Here is a 14,731-nt window from a genome sequence, read left to right as displayed (position 1 = left end):
CTAGTCCGGGAAGATCCCACATGCCATGGAGCAACTAAGCCCGTGCGCCACAACTACTTAGCCTGTGCTCTAGAGCCCGCGTGCCACAACTACTGAAGCCCGTGCACCTAGAGACTGTGCTCCGCAACAAGAGAAGCCACAGCAATAAGAAGTCTGCGCACCGCAACAAAGAGTAGCCCCCGCCCGCCACAATTAGAGAAAGCCCGTGTGCAGCAACGAAGACCCAATGCATCCACAAATAAATAAATAAATAAATAAATAAATAAATAAATAAATAACACCTTGTTAAAAAAAAAAAAAGGTCTTAACACTGTGTATGCAGCCTTCTGTGACTTGTTGGGGTTTTTTTTTTTGGCCCGTGACTTGTTTTTGAAACTCAATTTCTAAGATTCTCCCAAATTGCTGGATGTATCTATAATTCACTCATTCCTAGTACTGGACAAATTCCATTTTGGGAACAGACCACAACTTATCAATCCATTCTTCTACTGGAGGATGCCTGGTCATTCCCAGGTTTTGCTATTACTGGGGTCCTCTGAACCTTCTGAGCAATTCCCACCTACAGTTTCTCTAGGGCAGTGACGGGCATGGGGTGATGCCCTGCCAGCTCAGGTTGGCGCTAAGGGCAGAAGTTGACAGCAAGACTTACCCAACTGTCAGAGCAATAGCAAATAAGCACAGGAGAAGATACTCAACATCTCTACTCATTTGGGAAATGCAACTTCAAACTACAATGAGACACCACTACATATGTATCAGAATGGCTTAAAAAATAACCAGACAACACCCAGTGCTGGTGAGGGTGAACAACGGCTAGACTCGCACACTGCTGGCGGCACACAAAATCGGGCAGCCACTCTGGAAGAGTTTGAAGTTTCCTATAAAGTTAAAGATAGGCTTTCACATGACCCAGCAATCCCGCTCCTGAGCATTTATTCAAGAGAAATGGGAATTAACGTTCACATGGAAAACCTGTACATGAATATTTATAATCGCTAAACCCAGAAGCAACACATATGTCCCTGTGAAAGGATAACAAATCGGAAGGCGAACACAATGGAGCACCACCCGGCAGCAGAAAGGAGCGAAGTGCCCGCCACACGACGTGGAGGACTCTCAGTGACACCGCGCGGAGCGAGCGGCTGGCCGCAGAGGCTACAAGCTCTGCGAGTCCATGCACATGACGTTCTTGAAAAGGCAGCTGCACCTCCAGAGAGCAGAACAGCGGATGCTGTGGGCGTGGGGGCGGGTACCGATGAACGTGTCCCACAGCCTGAGCAGGGTGAGGGTTACACAAACCTCTATGTACTAAAACTCAAGAGAACTGTACATCGAAAAAGAGGTCAATTTTACTGTATGCTTATTTTAAAAATGTAAAAAGAAAAAAATCTGGGCTTGCATTTTTTTGTTTTGTTTGCGACATTCTTCTAGCTAGTCATTCTCATTGTAGTTTACAAAAGTATCAGCCTGTGACACATTGGAAATTAAAACAAATAAAATCTGGTCCTTCACCACAAACAGATTAGGAAGAACTGTTGTAGGGTGTGTACCTACAAGTGGAACTTTAGGGTCCCAGAGAAGGGGCCGGCCAACCGCTACCCAGATGACCACACCCCACAATGATGGGCGCCCCCAGGCTTCCCGATTTCCCACCCATCTCTTTTTACTTATCATGAACACAAGTTCATACATTTTTCTATTGTGGTAAAAACCGACCACCTTAACCACTCCTACGCGTACAGTTTGGTAGTGTTACCTATTTGCACATTATCATGCAGCAGATCTCTTTTTCTTTTTTTTTGGCCACACTGCACGGCATGCGGGATCTTAGTTCCCTGACCAGGGACTGAACCCGTGCCCCCTGCAGTGGAAGCGCGGAGTCCTGACCACTGGACTGCCAGGGAATTCCCTCTCACAATTTAATTTCTATGTAACTGAATATATCAAATCTTTGTGAACATATTTTTTCTCTTTTTTGTTCAGTAAATCCTTCTCCACCCCAAAATCCAAAGTGAATTCTCCTACACTTTATTCTAAAGTTTTGTCACCCACAGGTCATCCGCTCCATCTGGGGTTAACCTGGGCCCAGCATGAGACACAGACCAGCATCAATTGTCTGAGCAATGCCAGCCCCAAAGTCCCAGATGCCCCCACAGAATGTCCAGTCTTCCCCTGGGACCTGTGGGTGCACTCTTCCACAGGGGAGGGCTATGGGTGGTGGTGAGGGGTCTCTATTTGGTTCCATTCTCAGAGTACTTTATTCAAAAACCTCCAAAATTACCTGAGGCAGTCTCAAAAATTTTTACAAAAGCTACAAATTCTGTTACTTCTACAAACATCATTAAATAATACTTAAAACAATCATATTTTAATACAAGCATCCATTACAAAGACAAGGTGGGTTTAAAAGCAATGAACAGAGACTCCCCTGGCAGTCCAGTGGTTAAGACTTGGCCTTCCAATGCAGAGGGTGTGGGTTCGATCCCTGGTCGGGGAGCTAAGATCCCACACGCCTCAGGGCCAAAAAACTAAAACATAAAAAAATAAATAAAATAAAAGCGATGAGCAGGTAATGCCATGAGCCACACCTCCTGGTGTGCAGACAGATTTGCCCCCTGTGTCCCCTGGGGACAGGCCATGGTGGGAAGGCCACACCAGGGCCTCTCACTGTCTCTGGGGATGCCCCTCCGAGATGCAGAGGTTTCTAGGGCTGCCATGAGGTGCTCCAGCCTCCCCACCCGCTGCTGGTCATCGCAGGAATGTGGCTGGACAGGCAGCCTTGAAAGCCGCTGTGTTGCCAGGGGTAGGAGGACAGAGTGCGCAGAGTAAAGAAAGTTCCAGGCCACAAAGATAATACATCATATCATGGGTAGTCTGAAAATACAGACGCTAAGAAAAAGGCTAATAATGTAAGAAAAAGGCTGTTAGGAACCTGGGGAGAGACAGGCACTACTCTAGGAAGAAAACGTCATCAGAGCAGGGGCCAGGCTCTGTAATAAACATGGTTTCCACAAGTGGGAATAACGTAAACAATTTATGGATTTTCAGCAATAAACTTACAGACAAGCAACTATATGTTTACAAAACACAACGTAAATTTCTCTTGACAGTGTAAAAGTAAAAGGACAAATGAAAGTCAGAGGAGGGGAAGGGAAGAAAGGAAGAAAGGCCAACACCCTCCAGTTAGTGAGAGGACAATGCATGCTGTTGATGGAGCAGGACCAAGTCCTGTCACACAGGAAACAAGAGGTAAGCGCAGCTATGCTGGGACAGGAGGACAAAGACACTGCTACTTCGGGTCAGGACAGAAGGAACAGGGGATCCGCCAGGTGATGAGTCGGGACACAGCCATGAGGTGCGATGCAGTGACCGTGAGCCAGCACCTCGGGGAGGGGATGGGGTGCAGCCCGGTGCGGGCACGGCTGCATAGCCTCCCACACTTGGGGCCTGGCCCCACAGAAGAAAAACTTCACTGAAAATAAAGATACTAAAGACGAAGTACAACTGGTGTTCCAAAGACAGCTGACCTCTCTTCTTTGAAGGAATCGTCATTTAAAATCCGTGATGAACCTTGGAAAAAGGACATTCAAGAAACAGTTGGCCGGGGCGGGGGTGGGGGGGAGCTTCCCTGGTGGTCCAGTGGCTAAGACTCTGCGCTCCCCATGCAGGGGGCCCGGGTTCAACCCCTGGTCAGGGAACTAGATCCCGCACGCATGCTGCAACTAAGACCCAGAGCAGCCAAATATATAAATAAATAAATATTAGAAAAAAAAAAAAAAAAAAGGAACCAGCTGGGTCTGGAGCACCTCACCTCCTCAGGCAAGGGAGGGCCAACTCCTACCGGTGCTGGGGACACACTCAGAACACGGTGGAAAACCAGTGGTTTGAATGCATGACTCTGAACTCATTATCTGTTCCAGAAGGAAAAGATTAATACACTGCAGAGTAGAAGGAAATGGCCACCAATGACCTCCGCAGATATATCTGAAGAATTATAAGCAAGAGTCAACAAACGTGGAAGGGGTAAAAGGGCCGATGCTGAGGACCACAGTCGTCCGTCACCTTTACTCCTAACCTAAAATGAATTTCAAATGTAAAGAATTCCTAAATTCTTCCGGAAAACAGAGGAACCCCTAATGATGTCATCTTTCTTCCTTAATTCTAAGAAGAATAAAAAGCAACAGTGATGCCGAGCCTTAAGACAAAGAGAGAGAATTAGAGTCAAACGGATCCGTCTTTAAGAAGGGCTCCCCGCCAATCATCAAAGCACGAGAGAGAATGGGTCTAAACCCCAGGCAGACTGGCCAACCTACCAAAGAACAGTAACTAAGTAGCACTTTCACCTAACAATAAGCACAATGCTTGGTCACAAAAAGAGCATGCATGCCAGTACTAAAGACACCGAACACTCGGCCCTCACAGAGGGAGCCCGAGGCTGACCAGCAAGGGCTCAGCAGACACCCCCGGGGGCGCCGAAAGGCCCCAGCATGGCCGCACCCTAAGCCCTTCCGAGGTGTAATAAACTGAGCGACTGCCCCAGTACTGGCCGAGCATTCAGTACGGTCTATGGAATTAATTTTGTCAGTAGTGACTTATGTCCAGAAACCAAATAAGGATTTTCTTTCATAAACTAACGCTTACATACAGTCAGTCAAAAGGAAAAGGTCAGAAGTTGAGCAAAACAACTCTAACTATGTGTCTGAATACAAGGAGGGTCAAAAAAAACCCCTGAACATTCTCAAAAGCCTGTGCCTCAGAGAGGAGGCTGCCCGTGGTCCAATGTGGACGGGAGCCTCACTTCCGACCCGGCCCTCCTGGCCCTGCCTGCTCAGCATCCTGAGGTGCAAACAACAGGGCGACACTGCCTCTGTGTAAAGCGGGCCTAAAGCAAGCTGGAAGCCTGACACCAGAACATGACCGACAGACACAGGTGACATTTCCATCATCACAGCACTGGAGCCAACAGGTACTCACCTATGCACGAGGCTGCAGAAAGAGATTCTAGGCGGACCACTGCTATGACCAAACATTTCCAGAAAACCTTAACATAGTCTCAAAGCTAAATATGAAACTAGACAGTGGAAGGCAAAAATATTTCTTATAAAAGTAATGAGCAGGGGAGCTTTCTGGGTGTTGCTGTTCCAACCTCACAACCCCTACAATCTCAGGTACTGAAGTCACAGGTACCCTTCAACCCAGGCAGCCACCTGCTGCCCCCGGCCCTCCGCGGACTAGGCCTGCAGGTCAGCAGACAGACTGGAGAACCGGAGGTATCTGTATCATGACAGAAAGGGCGTAACGTTGACCGGCAACCAGGTGCAAGTCCACTCTCGTGAATGCTTACCAGGAAGGATTTCTCACTATCTAGAGACCACCACGACATTCAAATCCTCAACTTTGAATATCACATGAAAATACTTGTGACCAAAGTCACGGTCACACAGAAGCGCGTAGGCTAAGAGACCTACTTAACGCTTCCGGGAGAGCCCACAGGCTCAGAGCAGTGCAGTGTGTGACACCGACAGCCCAACGACCCACCACCTTGGAGGCAGCTCCGCCCCCACCGAGGGGACTGGACACTCCAACTCCAGAATGCGCAGACGCCTAAGACACACACAGCGGCTCTAAGTTCATCACACGCAGCAGATGCAGCCACGAGGTCGTCTGTGTCTCCAGCAGGAACGTGTCCCGAAACACACCCACTAGAAACCACGCTGCACTGGGACGCCCCAGCCGGGGCTGCCCCATGTGAAAGCCCCTGGGGAGGGGGCCGCCCAGGGTTCCCACTGCTGGACTGACTGCCTCTGATGAAGCAATGGACCCTGCAACGATGACCAAAACCAACCACTCCATCAAATCTAGTACGAAACCAAGTATGAGCTGCACGAATTACCCCAGGACGAGCCAAGTGTAAAGAGACGCCTGATGTCAGAAGCGTGTCAAGACACATGCATGTGCTATCACAGTTGTACTGGTGACAGAACTTACGATCACTGCTGTAATTTGACCAACATGGTACCTACAACCTAGGGAGCGCATACCACGTGCAGGCATTTAGGGGCACACATGCTCTGGACCAGGAAGCCTGTGGGGCAGGTGCCCGGTCCAGTGGGTGTTGAGAGTGCAGCTCTTGGGCTACCTGCCTGGGCTGGAGCCCGGCTCTGCGACACATGGGCTCAGTGACCTGGGCAGTTACTCAACAGCTTCATCTCCTCTTCGTCCAGTGGGGCCGCAGACAGCCTGGCACAGTGTGTCCGTGATCGAGTCGTGTGAAGTGCGGAGAACGGTGCCGGGTACAAGATTAACACAAGCCGTTACTGTTACGGCCTCCAACTTACAGATGAGAAGACTAAGGCCCAGAAACGGAGCCATCGCGAGGTCACTGTGCCAGGGATCAGCAGGACTGCGATTCAAATCCAAGTCTGGCTCCAAGTGCTGTACAATCTGACTGACTCTCGGTAACCATTTTACAAAGGGGAGTAATTTTTCCCTGCCCTGAGCACAAATAACTTATTTTCTTGTACTAACCTACAAGCCTTATCTAAATTAGGTACTATATTAACCCTTTACTGTGTTTTTAAACTAAAATAAATACACAAAGTTTATAATGGTGAATAAAAGTTATGTAGGCTATACTTTTGACTCTCAGCTTGAACACTAATATTATCGTTGCATACATTTTAGATGTAAAATCCATACTTCACTGATTTGCCTTATTGTGTCGTTTGCCTTTTAAAAATATAGGAAAAGACCTGCCTTCAAGGCTTTACGGGGCAGGCATCTAATCAGGTAAGGCTGTACCGAGCTGCTAGTCACTGACACACGCTCTGCCCCTGTGACCACCGCAAAGAGGTGAGCTGTTGGCCAGCTGGATGGTCCTTCTGGGGTGAGGACAGGACAAAGACCCTTGCCCACCCCAGGGAGCAGCAGGGGGGTCTGATGAAGTGACAGTTCTGCCTCACGACACTGCGACTCTGTGAGCAGTTTAAGGAATGCCACAAGTAAAAGGCAGATCACAGACACTTATGAAGGTTGGCACAGCTCCCCCAGAGGAGAGCAGGTCCAAGAGTGCCCCTAACGCCTACGTGCACTGCAGTCCAGCAGCCTGAGTGAGGATGAGACGGCGTCAGGAGCTGGCTGGACAGGCTGGCCTACTTGGCCACCAGGACAGCCCCTCAGACAGTGGGCTACAGTCACCCTTGTCACGGATCAATTTTTATAAAAGAAAGGGAAGGGGCAGATGAAACAAGTGTGGGAGTCACATGGATACTACGCACCAGGGAGAAGGATACTGTTGATTAACAGTCAGTTAGGGTCACCCAACCAGGTAGGATGATGCAAGAGAAAACGTCACCAACAGAAACAGCATTTTAAGAGGTAAATTCCGTGTTGTCATTTTAAGGTGTGTGACGGCATTATTTGTGCTTATTCTTCAATACCACACTTTCATACTAGAGAAAAGATGTTAATCTCAGTTTCCTTATCTATACAATTGGATAACAGCTACCTTGCAAGGCTGTCCTGGGGATTATGGCTGATGCATATTAAGTAACCCTGGCCTGCTCACAAGCAGATTGCTTCAGAGGGTTTGCTGTAGGGGGAGGGGAGGCATCCTCTAAGTGAATTTTAGAAGAAAACAAACTGTTTCCAACAGACGACAACTATGCTTCGACAAGTTAAGAAATACTTCGTAGACAATCCTTAAATTGTAGACGTTCTAGTTTCATCTCAAAATGAAACTGGGCCATTCAACTGCATTAGAAAATTTCAGCTTTACTTGTGATGAGCCTCATGATTCAAAGTATCAGGTAAATACAGTCCAGTAAAAATTGTTATCCGGAATACAATTTCTTTTTCAGTTAATTAAAAAAAAAATACCAAAACAGATGTGGCCTGGTTTCACGCATCTTAAAAAGCCTATTTATCACTAAATTATCACTCTTTATTTCTTAATTTACTTAAAATTCTTATTTTAAAGGACACAGCAAAATTTTTTGCAACTGGCTGAAAAAATCTCACATTTTATTATCCAAACCCTATAGCAGTAGTTAAATTAGCAGCAAAATATAAAATATGAAGTGTTAAAATCCTGTGTAGGTGAAGAAGAAAAGACACACACAATGCCAGAGGAAATATAAATTTAGCAATATATGGCAAAAATAATAAAGTCTGTATTCTGACCTAGAATTTTTCATTATTTATCTTAGAGAAACCCTCTCACAATTAAAGACACTCCTTTTTAATAAAGGAAAATCCAATGGGACCACCTAACTAAAAATCAAACATTTGCTATGCTGCTAATCCCTTCCAATAACAGAAGGAAAAAACTAAAGCCAGGCAGTGGCACATGCTCCCTCTGCAGAGCCCGGTCCAGCTCAGTCGGGGCTGCGACGGGGAGCCCACGGTCTCGGACCCCCGGCGCCCGAATTCATGACCTCTGAAGCACCACAGGGCCAGAGAGTACAGGAGAACTCAGTTCTGATGGCCTCACTATAACGCATTTCACTCCACCCAGTGAAAAGAACAGAGGTGAAGGGCAGAGAGAGCTCTCTAAGAAAGGGGCTGGCCATCCCAGAGATAGCCAGGGCGGGGCTCAGCCGGCAGGGTAGCAAGTCAGCATTCCAATCCTCTGACTTCCAGGCCTGCAACTTTATAACCAACTGGCACAGAATTCCTCAGAACACAGCAACGGAGACGCCAAATGACTGCACATTTCACCGCGTACACCGCCCTGTTTTCCGGTGTTACATGTTCAGTGTAGAGAAATTAAAGGCACAATAAAATTATAAGTAATTCAGGGCTTCCCTGGTGGTGCAGTGGTTAAGAATCCGCCTGCCAATGCAGGGGACACGGGCTCGATCCCTGGCCCTGGAAGATCCCACATGCCGGGAAGATCCCACATGCCATGGAGCAGCTAAGTCTTTGCGCCACAACTACTGAGCCTGCGCTCTAGAGCCCGCGTGCCGCAACTACTGAAGCCTGTGCGCCTAGAGCCCGTGCTCTGCAACGAGAGAAGCCATGACAATGAGAAACCCACACATCGCAAAGAAGAGTAGACCCAGCTCACTGCAACTAGAGAAAGCCTTGCGCACAGCAACGAAGACCCAATACAGCCAAAAATAAAAAAAATTTAGTAAATTATAAGTAACTCATGATGATGAACAAGGTTCATTTACACTCATACATTCAAAAAATATTCACTGATCACTCACAATGTATCACACAATTTGAAAATATTAGTTGAGTTTAATGTCAGGAAAAAAAGACTACGGTTTCTGCCACAGAACTAAGTTCTAAAAACCAGTGATGTAGATACACCTACAATGGAGTATGATTTTGGAGTGAAGTGGACCTTTGATGTATACAGACAACCCTTGAAAAGCAAACCACTTACGAAGGCATTTTCAGTGACACCCACTGAATGTATGGTCTCACTACATACTCTCTCTTTGGAGAATGAGATTCTGTACTTCTTTTCTGCAATTTCAATGTGAGCTACCAATATGTTTGCAAAACTCTTAGAATTTAAAACAACTCTTACCTGCTAAAAACCAAAACCTATTAAATGTCTGCAAGTACTAATAACCAAGAGAACATACCATTTCACCCATACAACGTCCTCAAACAAAATTAATGCAAAAACAACGAAAGACAAAATCATAACTAAAAATTGTTTGGTAATCTAATCCTTAAATCCTCTGGGTTGAATTTCGAGTGACCAGTAACAGACTGCTGTTAATCCTCTTCAGGGGATGTCACTACCTGAGCACTGGCCCTGCTATCAGGACAGTAAAAGCATAACAGTTCCCTCGTTTTGTTTTTTTTTTTTTGGCCGCACCGCGCAGCATGTGGGATCTTAGATCCCCAACCAGGGATCGAACCCACGCCCCCTGCACTGGAAGCTTGGAGTTTTAACCACTGGACCACCAGGGAAGTCCCAACAGTTCCCTCTCTTAAATGAGGGATAGCATTTTCATAAAATATGACTACTGTCATTTTTCAGAATCTGTGTCTCTTAAATTTAGGAAGCAGTTGATGACATACCTTCCCACTTACCATCTCCTGTACTCCCCCGACAGGCAGTAAGGGCAGGTACCATGACCCTCATCTTAGTGGGGCCCCACCATGTGAGCCCGAGTCTCGTCCTCTTTCAGGAAGTAAAAGTCTAGTACAGATTCTGCTGACACACGGACAGGGAAGGACTGTGACAGAGCAGGAGATGAGTCTGCAGCTGAAGAATGCTCTGATCTGACCATCCAATAAGAACATAAAAACGAGCCCCATTTGGGGAGCACTGCAGTTTTAACTATTGCATGGGGAGCACCTAGAGACTCACAGGGCACCGTCAAGAGCCAAGAGTCTCCTGTCCACCTCCTGGGCAAGAGCTGGCCGTCGCCCTCCACACCTGTCCCCTGAAGACACAGGGTCTGTTTCCTTACTGGAAAACTGGCTGCCCTCATTGGCTGAGATACGGTTTGCCTACAGCACTGTATGCTCCAAACCCTGTACAAAGTACTTTACAAAAGCGTTAAGGAATTTTTCAAGGGTGATTATATCTGTGTCTATCATGCTCATTTTGGGGCTTCCCTGGCGGTCCAGTGGTTAAGACTCTAGGCCTCCACTGCAGGGAGCCCAGGGTTCAATCCCTAGTTGGGGAGCTAAGATCCCACATGCTGTGCAGTGTGGCCAAAAAAAAAGAAAAAATAATCATTTGTAAATCAATTATACCCCAATAAAAATGTTTTTAAAAAATCATGCTCATTTTATTCCCTGACTTTAAAAGCAAAGTCCCACCTTAAATAAAATTCCACCTCGTCTCCTTACTCCCAGCCTCACAGCCTCAATTTTCGTCACCCATCCAGCACCTACTGAGCATCTTCCGCAGCCCAGGACCAAGGCCAGCATGTCACACCTGGGCTCTGAGACGCAGCACCAGCAGCTTGCTAGGGATCCTGCCCGGTGGGGTCAGGAGGGTCAGCACAGGAACCAGTGCAGAGGCCCGACTCCAAGTGCCAGGTCTGAGACTGGGCAAAAAGCACTCGTCTCCAGGGTAGCTCAGCACTGAGCACAGAGCCATCCTTCCTCGAGTGAGGGGGACTCAAGAACACAAAGGGCCAAGAAACATGCAGTATCTGTTCAGTCCCAGCACCACATTAATACAATGAATGAAAAACCAAGAACATAAATTCACTCTGAGTGAAGGTTCTGGAAATGACTTGAGTCCTTCAGTCACACATCAGGATTCAGAGCAGGCCTCGGGAACAGCTCACTTTCATGTGGTTCTAACAGATTACTCCACCTCACCCATTTAATCAACAAGTGTCGGGACTTCCCTGATGGTCCAGTGGTTAAGAATCGGTCTTGCAATGCAGGGGACGCCGGTTGGATCCCTGGTCAGGGAACTAAGATCCCACATGCTGCGGGGCAACTAAGCCTGCATGCCACAACCAGAGAGCGCGCGTGCCGCAACTACAGAACCCACGCGCTCTGGAGCCTGCGCGCCACAACTAGAGAGAAGACGGAACACCGCAAGGAAGAGCCTGCATGCCACAACTGAGACCCAATGCAGCCAACAAATAAATAAATAAATAAATAAATTTAAAAACAAAACAAAACAAATGTCACTGAGTATTTGGGACTAGCATGTGGGTTTTACTTTCTGGGGGGGTTAATCAAAGACAAAATTTCTAAAAGCATTATTACCAGTGGTAGATCTGACAAAAAACTTTTTATTTTGCACTAACTATAGACTAAAAGTTGCAAAAAGATTTACAGGGAGATCCTAAGTACCTTTCTGATCTTCCTCTTAACTGGCTGTCCTTTCCCAAAGGGGAGGTGACTTGCCACACACCTCCCTCAGAACCCAGCCACAGTACTCAGTACTCAGCCACAATGACTTCCGAGTGACAAGGTCACTGTATTGCAGAGCTGCTACTACGATCATCGCTTCCATTCATTCCAACAGTATTTCCTGGGCACGCAGTATGTGCCAGCCACTGTTCTCTGCACAAAACAGCCTCCCTGTGGACTTCACCTCATAGTAAAACATTAAGTATAATAAGTATATTACACAGGACATTAGAAGAATGAAGTGCTGTGGGAAAACTAAGCAGGAAAGGGAGACAGGAAACAGGAAGTGGCGAGCTGAAATTCCAGGTAAAGCAGTAAGGGAAGGCCTGCCCTCCCGGAGCCTAAGGGTGAGGGCGCCAGTGATCTGGGTAGAGCCAGGGACGGAGCACAGGAGTCTGTTGAGAGCCTGGCAAAGAGGCCACTGTGGCGGGGGGCCCGCAGAGTGAGTCAGGGGGCCAGTGGTAGGGAGACTGGTCACAGAGGATGGGGGTGGCCTGACAGGCATCCCTGCCCCGCAAGGGTCCCCATCCGAGGCCACACTGGTTCCACAGCTGAGATCCCCCAGCAAGGCCTTGTCTCCTCCACGTGCCTCTCTAGTGTCTGCTCACCAGACAACCCCTGGCTGCTCTGACTTCACCAGGGCCAAGGGGGCCAGGCATGGGGGTCCTGCAACACGTGTGCCCCTCAGAGCCCCGTGCTGCTGAGAGCACCTGCCACTCAGCCCATGGCTTGGCCACGTGCCATCAGAGGTGCCCCAAGTCCCGCAACTCTGACACAGGTGGAAGGAGAGCTGCACGCTCTCAGGAAGTTTCTGAAAGCCCATGAGTCCTGCCTCATAATTTCATCTCTCAAAGTCTGACAGGTGCCTCGATCCTGAAACTCAGCACCACGTTTAACAAGAGAGAAGCAAATAAATGAACACAAAATCTCAGAAGCTTTGACTAGAGTTCTGCTTTCAGGCAACCAGATTTAAGACGGGGCATTATAACTGTCGATGTCAGCCAAGTAGTTTTTAAACAGACAACTAGTAAGGACAAAGGCGTCCAGCACAGCACCTCTCAGTCTATGACCTCTATCACACCTAAACCTGAAAACCAAAATAAAACAGAAACTTTTGCTTCCTTTTCCTGCATAGCACAACCGAGCAAATTTTGAGAACTCATCTCTTAGGCACATGAAAAAGCGAGTCCTTGATCCAGCCGCTCAACACAAACAAGTTTGAACCCGCGGGAATGAGTTCCTAACCCGCTCTCGGTAAGACTACAACACAAGACACTGCTTCAGATGTCCTCGCGAGCAGAGAAAACATTTTTTTCTTACAAACCAGATGATTTTCACCCGCGAGATTAATCTACAGCGCGTCAAGGAACAAAGCTCAATTCCGCGAGCTATAACCCTACGACCCAGGCACAGGTTACGTGGCTGCTGGACCGGCGGCGCCCCTCTTCTCGGCCCTCAGGACCGCAAAGATCCTCCCCGGGGCGGGGGCGCCCCGCGCAGACCCCGGCCCCGGAGCGCGAGCTGCGCTGGGGTTGGGGGGGGCCCTGGCTGACGCACGTCGGGTCTCTGGCCGCCCCCAAGCGCGGGCCCGGTGGCCCGACCGCGGCGCATGGCCTGGGCCTTCCCGCCGCTCCTCTGGCCGCGCTGCCGCCCCCGGTCCCGAGGGGGGAGGGAGGGTCGCCGCCATTTCCGCCTCCTGGCGCGCGGCCCCGCCACCCCGCACCCTCTCACCCCACCCCCCGTCACCCTCACCTCGCGCCCCGCCCCCGCCCCCGCCCCCTCATCCCGCTCTCGTCACCCCGAACCCCCGCCCGCCCGCCCTGCCTGACGCGAGGCCGCCGGCCCGCCGCGAGCTCACCTGTCCGCCTGCCCGCCCGCCCGCCGGCTCCGCTCCTCCCTGCGCGGCGCTGCTGGGCAGCCGGCCGACGGGCTCCTCAGCCGGGGCTGCGCCTTGGGACCCGGCGGCGGCGGCGGCAGCGGAGACGGCGGTGGGGGCAGTGGCAGAGGGCGCGGGACCAGCACCGGCAGAGGCGGCGGGGGCGCGCACGCTCACGCACGCTCACGCACGCACCCGCACCGGCGCGCTCGCTCCCGGGAGGACGTGAGCGCCGGCGGGTCGGAGCCGCGGGAGGGGCAGGCCGAGCGTGCGCCCAAAGCGCTGGGCGAAGGCTCCGCCCACTAGTGGGGCGGAGCCCCGAGTGACAGCCCACGGGCGGGGCCCCGGGAACTGTGGGTGGAGCTCGCACCGCGGAGTCGGAAGCGTCCACCGCCCCGCAGGGGCGGGGCCGAGCGCGGGGGCGGGGCCTGCTCACCAGAGCGTCAGGTGCTCTCCGGTGCGCCGGCAGGTGCTGCGGCCAGCCGCCCTGAGGGAGAAGTGCGGGGACTTGTCTTGCAGCTGAGTTTGCCCCGCGCTTTACGTAAGATTGAGAAAACATAATTGTTCTCGTCAAAGAACGGGAGAGGGAGCTGGTGGGGATGACCAGGAGGCCGACGGCCCCTGAGCCACTGTTTAGCACTGACGTTTGCTCATCCCTGCAGCGCAGAGATGCGACTTCCTGCCTGCCTGCCCAATCACCGAAGTGCCGCCGCCATTGTCCGGGCCCTCCCAGAACCACCTACAAACAATGTCATGAAAGGGCAGTTGAACCAACTTCCACTCACTTCCCTCCCTGTCCAGGTACGACCACTGCTCATCTCACTGACCCCCTGAGGGAGGGGAGACCTGCTCGTTACCCTTCCCTATCACTTCTTATGACAGAAACAGTTCTACCATTTACTGAGTGCCTGCTCTGTGCCTGGTACACCGGTATGTGCCAGTTTTCATCCTAGAAGCCATCCAACAGATTTTCTGGCCAGCCTCCCCACTTCCATACTTGCCCAC

The 14,731-nt window shown here is 50.0% G+C and overlaps 1 protein-coding gene across 5 annotated transcripts in view; it reads right to left on the bottom strand.

The window, feature by feature from the left end:
* Window positions 1-13,955, bottom strand: part of DNAJC5 (DnaJ heat shock protein family (Hsp40) member C5) — a 31,553-nt gene extending 17,598 nt beyond the window's left edge. For 2 of the 5 annotated variants that reach the window (XM_057529029.1, XM_057529028.1), the window contains exon 1: window positions 13,709-13,954. The gene's annotated coding sequence lies outside the window, so the exon portion shown is untranslated. Of the gene's footprint in view, window positions 1-10,056; window positions 10,079-13,708 lie in introns of those variants that run through there. The other 3 variants (XR_009005387.1, XM_057529027.1, XM_057529030.1) reach the window with 3 other exon arrangements.
* Window positions 13,956-14,731: the final 776 nt, after the last annotated feature.

This window comes from Balaenoptera acutorostrata, chromosome 15 (genome assembly GCF_949987535.1).
Source record: "Balaenoptera acutorostrata chromosome 15, mBalAcu1.1, whole genome shotgun sequence".
NCBI lineage: Eukaryota > Metazoa > Chordata > Mammalia > Artiodactyla > Balaenopteridae > Balaenoptera > Balaenoptera acutorostrata.
The sequence above is the reverse complement of the archived record's forward strand: the minus strand, read 5'-3'. Positions and strand labels throughout refer to the sequence as shown.